This window comes from Rattus norvegicus, chromosome 3 (assembly GCF_036323735.1).
Source record: "Rattus norvegicus strain BN/NHsdMcwi chromosome 3, GRCr8, whole genome shotgun sequence".
NCBI classification, from domain to species: Eukaryota; Metazoa; Chordata; class Mammalia; order Rodentia; family Muridae; genus Rattus; species Rattus norvegicus.
Window position 1 is genome coordinate 178,915,457 of NC_086021.1, and position 6,737 is coordinate 178,922,193.

The 6,737-nt window shown below is 46.0% G+C and overlaps 1 protein-coding gene and 1 long non-coding RNA gene across 14 annotated transcripts in view; one reads left to right on the top strand and one right to left on the bottom strand.

The window, feature by feature from the left end:
- Tshz2 (teashirt zinc finger homeobox 2) overlaps positions 1-6,737 on the top strand; it is a 446,931-nt gene that overhangs the window by 91,236 nt on the left and 348,958 nt on the right.
- LOC120101800 (uncharacterized) overlaps positions 1,013-6,737 on the bottom strand; it is a 34,525-nt gene continuing 28,800 nt past the window's right edge. For 8 of the 10 annotated variants that reach the window (XR_010065491.1, XR_010065494.1, XR_010065487.1 and 5 more), the window contains one exon: positions 1,013-6,186. This is a non-coding gene — a long non-coding RNA (uncharacterized LOC120101800). The remainder of the gene's footprint in view (positions 6,187-6,737) is intronic. The other 2 variants (XR_010065490.1, XR_010065488.1) reach the window with 1 other exon arrangement.

Below are 6,737 nucleotides of genomic sequence, written 5' to 3' on the forward strand. Positions count from 1 at the left end.
AGTGGAGGAAGGAAACCATTCATCCAGTGGGTTTGGCAGTTAGATGCTTGGGGGGAAAGTGACCTCTTGTTAATATGCAATCGTCACTGTGTTAATAATGAAATATCGACCCATCCTCGTCTAACGCAAGCCAACTTCTTCTCAATTACCCCGGAAGAGAGTGACTTAGGGTTTCATGCTAACATGTTCCCGGCCTCCATCTGGGCACAACTCATGTCTGTGTTTATTTCTTCAGTAGCTACAGCTAGCTGAGAACCAGGGAGAGAGCCGCGCAAAATTAGGAGTGTGTGTGTGTGTGTGTGTGTGTGTGTGTGTGTGTGTGTGTGTTTCTTCCCTTGTTGAAATTCTGATTTTGCCAGAAACACTTCATGGGAGCTGATTTTCTGAGTGCAATGTTCTTTAGCAAAAATACTGCTCTCTCAGAAACGTAAGGCCTGATACAGCCCATGCATAGCTCCAGGGCTTGATTGGTGAATGCTCACAACCCCATCCACTTTCTGTGAGACCTGGACTCTGCTCGCACGCAGGGTCTCCCAATACTGGTTAGTGAGGGAAAACAATTGCAGAGAGAAACTCTTCTAATCCGTCTTAATTAGCTGCCAATTTTGTGAAATACACACACACACACACACACACACACACACACACACACACACACACACTCAGTTTCCCCTTCATTTATTTATCTGTGATTTTGAGATTATCTGTGAGGAAATCTCATTTGGATACACGGGGAACCGAGCCAGAGACTGTAACCCCTCTCTGATGGGAGATCAGTTTGATTTACAATTTAACATGTAAATGCTTTGGGTCAGCCCTCTGGAGGGAAAAAAAAAAGTGAGAGAATAATTCACAAGTCGAGACATTGCTCCTTCTCACTTGAACATTTATCACCAAGAGGCACACACAGCACCGTGCTTGTGTGTTTACTTACACCGTGGCTTCTTTTGCTTCGGTGAGGTGTTGTTGCAAGGAGGTTCACGTAAACATTTATATAGGTTTCAGAAAACAGTTGTTAAGGGAAAGGAGCCTTCTTCTGTTTACACAAATTCAGAACAAAGAAACATTGCAGAGGCTTCCGGGAATTGACGTGTGGGCGTGGTTTTTTTTTTTCCAAGGCACCGACTGGAAGAAGTGAGTCTCTGAGATTTATTTTTGACAGGACTTGAATTACTGGTAGTCTGACACATTTTTGAACAATTACTAGACACCCGGGTGTTTAAAGTAATAGGTACTGTTTGCGTGAGGGAGGGGAAGTTTTGAAACCGTTAGCACAGAACAGTTTGCCACGTGATTAGCAAGATTTGTGTAGGTTACATGTGTGCCCAGAGCAGCCCATACATACATGCTTAGCTCCCCAAACAATACTCTTCTTTCTCAACATAAAACTCACGCTTAAAAAAAAAAACCAGAACCCTTCACTTGAAGAACTGGTGGCTCATGGGAACTCACGAGAGGAATGGGATCCTCTGCTTGCTGTCAAGTTCCGGTTTGGCTCTCTGTCAGTCCCCGAAGTGCACAGAGCGGAGAGCTCTGTCCTGTTTTGTTTCAAATGTCTTAGGAACCGGGCCTGACTGTTCATTAATTAGCTGCTATCTTTCAGGCGCTTCTAAACATTGTTTCACTTGCGATGATCTGAACTCCAACTGCAAGATTTAAATTCACGATGCCTGAAACCGCTCCTGTCCCCTCAAAGACAGAGCCACCGCAGCTGCCATCACTGGCGAGGCATTAATGGCTCCTGTTATCTGCGTCAGCGGCCTTCCTTCCTTGCTGTCTGGCTATCTGACAGACATGAAAGATGGCTGGCTGGCCAGCTTGCACCCCGAATCCTGTGGCTACAGAAGAAGCAAGGACATCTCTGGGAAGGGATCTGCCCGTCTTGCGCACTTCTCTGTTCTTATTCTCAGACACGTGGGTCAAAGGCAACCCAGACCTAATTAGCCTCTTTTAGACATCACCGATGGTGTGGGGCTCAGTGTCCAGCTTGCCTCTGTCACCTCTCAGCCTGATCTGGGGACACATATGGCAAATCCTAGAAAATGGTACCATCTGCATTTCCAAAAGATGCTGGATAGGAGTCGTACAGCACTTTGGATTGTGAAAACCCGAGGCACCTGCTCTCAGTCCCGGGTGACCTTGCATCCAGCTCAGCCCAGATCCCTTCTCAGTTATCAAAGCAGAAGGTGCCTGGAAGGTGTTGGGAAGACAGGTCAGTCAGTGCTGGCAGACCGGAAATCCCTGTCGGAGAGTAGTGGATGTTGCTACTTCACACCTGTTCTTAGCTTCTGGCGCCATACTCAAAAGCTCTAACAGTTCTAGGCTCTGGTAGATCGAGGGCAGGCTTTAAGGGTAAGCACAGGTCTCCTCCTTTCATTATAAAGACACAGAAGCCAGTGTGGTTCTCCACCTGTGGGTCTTGACTCCTTTAGAGGTCGAGTGACTCTTTCACAAGGGTCACACATCAGATACCCTGCATACCAGATATTTATATTATGACCCACACGGTAGCAAAAGCACAGTTATAAAGTGGCAATGAAATAATTTTATGGTTGAAGGTCACCAGGACGTGAGGAAGTGTGTTAAAGGGTCTCGGCACTAGGAAGGTTAGGAACCACTGTGGCACGGGTAACGCAGATGTCAATGTGCATGCGAGGAGGGTCCCACTGAGTGCCTTAATAAGCTCTTTATCAATGGTAATAGTGCTGTCCCCTCCTTTCCTCACACGTTAAGCTTGGACAGTACCATTAACTGTCCTTACCTGTCCACTTAGACCTGTTCAAATGTGGCAGGTAACTCTGAATGATGTCTTGGCTTCCGCAAATCTGTAAGAACTTAGGGAACTCACTGATTACTTACAGACTCTCATTGATGTGACGGAAGGTTTCCGCATTAGCTCAGATGGTTTTTCAGCCTCTGTGAAGCTGAAAAGTACGGTAATTGAGTTGGCGAGATGGGGATGTTCTCTCGTTGTTGACTGAGGGTTGGGGTAGGTGAAGTCACCAGAAAGGGATGGCCACTAACCTTAGGAAAAACCAAAGGGGTGCAATTCTACCTGTCTGTCCATCTACGTATCCTTTCACTCACCCATCCATCCATCTGTGCCCATACATCCATGTATCTCCCTACCTATCTACTAATCATGCATCTGTTGACCCATCCATCCATGGACTCATTCATGGATGCATATAGCTACCTACCCTGTCACCGACTCATCATTTATCCATCTACCTACTGATTCATCCATCCATTTGTCTACTCAATCATACACGGGTACATTTACCCACCTACTCATCCATTTATCACCCATCCATCTACTCATCCATTCATTTATACATCCACCTACCCAACCATCCACTCATCACCCATCCTCTCATCACCTATCCATCCATCCATCCATTCATCCACTCATCCATCCATCCATTCATCATCCATTCATCCACTCATCCATCCATCCATTCATCCATCCATCCATCCATTCATCCATGCATTCATACATCTACCTACCCACCATCCACTCATCACCCATCCTCTCATCATCTATTCATCCATCCATCCATCCATTCATCCACTCATCCATCCATTTGTCATCCATTCATCCACTCATCCATCCATCCATTCACCCATCCATCCATCCATTCATCCATCCATTCATCCACTCATCCATGCATTCAGACATCTAGCTACCCATTCACTCATCACCCATTGATCCATTCATCCATGCATTCATACATCTACCCACCCACCCATCCACTTGTCATCTGCCCATACATCCATCCACCCATCCACCCATCCACCCATCCATCCATCCATCCACTTATCCGTGCATTTATACATCTCCCCACCCACCAGTCCACCCATCATCTATCTAACAACCGATTCATTCATCCAGCAACCTATTTATCTATCCCAGGCAGATAGAAACACATCTGAAGTATAATTAACAGAATTTTTTTTCAATGCTGGGATATTGGATGGTTTTAGGTTCTTTTCCCTTAATGTTTTTTCCCTCTGTTACTTAAATACAGTAAATGTGAGTCACTTTAACAATGAAATTATTATCTCTTAAAAGGAAGAGGCTGATACGGGATGAACTAATGGATCCTTTTCAACAGTCTGGCCTGGGAGACTGTTCTGAGAGATGTACGGAGTGATGTTTGCACACTCTTAACTCCATCTGCCGGGTGGAAAGCATCCTTCTGTTTTCAGTCTGGGGTCCGGGTTGATGGATGGGACGTTTCCGTTGTGAAATACGCGTGTTTAATTATCATTTCCACTGACCTCAGTGTTTGTTGCTCACAATACACAGCAGCTGAAGCACATGCTCTTAATCATAAGGGTCCTGTACAGGGTTTCTCTGGGTCAGGCTCTTGTTGTGTACTTTAGGATATCCAAGGTATGGATACTTCTGTGTCACTGAGTTCCAAATCTCACAAAGTCTGGTTGAAGGGACAAGAAATGGCAGACATGACTTTCCACTTCTGGGTCTATAGATAAGATGCTTCTGCCTGGCCTCCCGCTTACCTGTCTCGGTGTCTCCTCCCCGGTGGGGCCCTCCTTGACCACTTTTGAAGTATATATTCCCTTGACTAAAATGTTCTTTCTTTGTTTTAAAAATATTTTTAGAAACATTCGTCTGTGTGTGGGGAGGTGGGTGGGGGACTTGCAAGCCACAGCTTTTGTGCATGTGGAGGGCAGAAGGGAGCTTGTGGGAGTCGGCTCCTTCCTTCTGCCATGTGGATCCTAGGGTTCAAATTCAGGCCATCAGGCTTGGCAGCAAGCACCTTTACCTTCTGAGAACTATCACTTGCCTAGTAATCCATTCTTTTTTTTTTTCTTTTTCTTTTCTTCGGAGCTGGGGACCGAACCCAGGGCCTTGCGCTTGCTAGGCAAGCACTCTACCACTGAGCTAAATCCCCAACCCCGTAATCTATTCTTTGACTCAGAAACTGAAGTGTCATTTTTCTCATAGCACACCTTTCTGTACTCAAACATTCGTGATACAGAGGCGATGGAATTCAATCCTTATATATCTACCCTTCTTCCTGGAGTTTGAGCTCCCTGAAAGAGGTGATCAGAACTCTTCTTACCTTTGTGTTAACCAGGGACCTTAGTTTGTCCTTTTTGAGAGAGCCATTCAGAATTTAAGTCCGAATAAAGTGGGTTTAGTGTAAGGTTGAAAATCCGTGAAGAATACAATAGTAAAACAGGCCTGGAATTTTTAATACTTGTACTTATTGGAATAGGTATGAACTAGAGAGGCAGATAAAACTTACACAACACTAAATGAGTGAAAGGAAAATTTCAGTAGCTGTGTCTGAGTTTCAGGGACTCTTAATAAAGGCATATTCAGATCGGGAAGAAGCTAATACAGATGTAAATCACTTCTTTGAAACAAGGTCATTACACACCTCCACCCTCTTGGGGCAGGCATGGGGTCACTGAAGGGTACACGCGTCATGTGTCTTCAGAGCTGGGCTCCACTTAGTGGGGGCCACTGCAGGAGGGAAGACTTGTTTGAAACCGAGTAACTCCCCCATCAGAGCCCTAGCCTCTCCCTAGGTATTTGGCCTTGAAGGTCAGTGTTTTTCCCAGTCCACCACAGCTGGTTTATGTCTGCTTTTGTCACTGGTGTTTCCACCAGACAGAAAGCTTTGAAAAGGCTCCAGTCACATTTTGAAACTTCCTGACAAAAAATTGAATGTCATCCAGAGAATAGTTTAGGATTTAAACATCGCTGTCAATCTAGGCTGCCACCACCACGAGATTTTTACCCTGACGATAGATCACGGTGATGTGCTGGGCCTGACGGGTCTTGGACTGTTAAAACGACTGAGAACAGAATCCACTGGGCCATGCAAATAAATAAAAAGAGACAGGGAGTGTCGACTCTTGATGTGATTGCCTCCGTGGCTGTCGGGTCACAGACGTTTCCAACCAGGCATTTCCTTTCTTTCCTGGTAAGAGTCTGGGCAATGGGAACGCAGTGGGAGCTCGTACTCCGTCTTCCTCATCAATGTAATCACTGATAACTTTGATCGTCAAATGACTAAAGGACAGACTGAAATGGAGACACAATAATAGACCTGAAGCCAGATTCCAAGAATGTGTGGGTGTCGTGGTCACAGATGCTGATTGCTGACGTAAGCTGATCTAGGCAGGCAGAGAAGGAAGTGCGAGGGAATCCTGGAAGAGGAAGACGGGATGTAGAAACTAAAAGATGGAGGAGTGTGGACACAGAAATGTTTTGGATAGAGTGAAGTAAGCGGGAAGGGTGTGGTGGAGAGGTGCAGGCAAGTGGAGTGATGGAACGGTCTAGTCACAGGAAGCAGGTCACCGTGACTGATAAGAACTAAGCCACACCCAAGCCAAGAAGAGATCAGAGTGAAGATGTCAGTAGCAATGGGGTAGGCCGCCATCCCCACCAGCAAGGGGACTCATGGCGCACTAGGGATGCACGATTCAGCCAGGGAGAACCCAGGAAGGACAAACAAATACAAACTGGTTCTTCGGGTAGGAAGTAGGTTCTGCAGGGACAGACCAAGTATGAGAAGGAGGTAGTGATCCGCCATATGCCCAAACAGGCAAATTCCCTGGTCATCTCTGCAGATGGAACCCCTACTTTCTAGTCTACGACTTCACTTTTCTCATTTTTAGCAAGAGGTGCTTGCACCAGATGGGTTTCCAAGGCTAATTTGGGGGAGAGTGGTTAGGGAGTCCTGAGAGGAGGTGCCTAC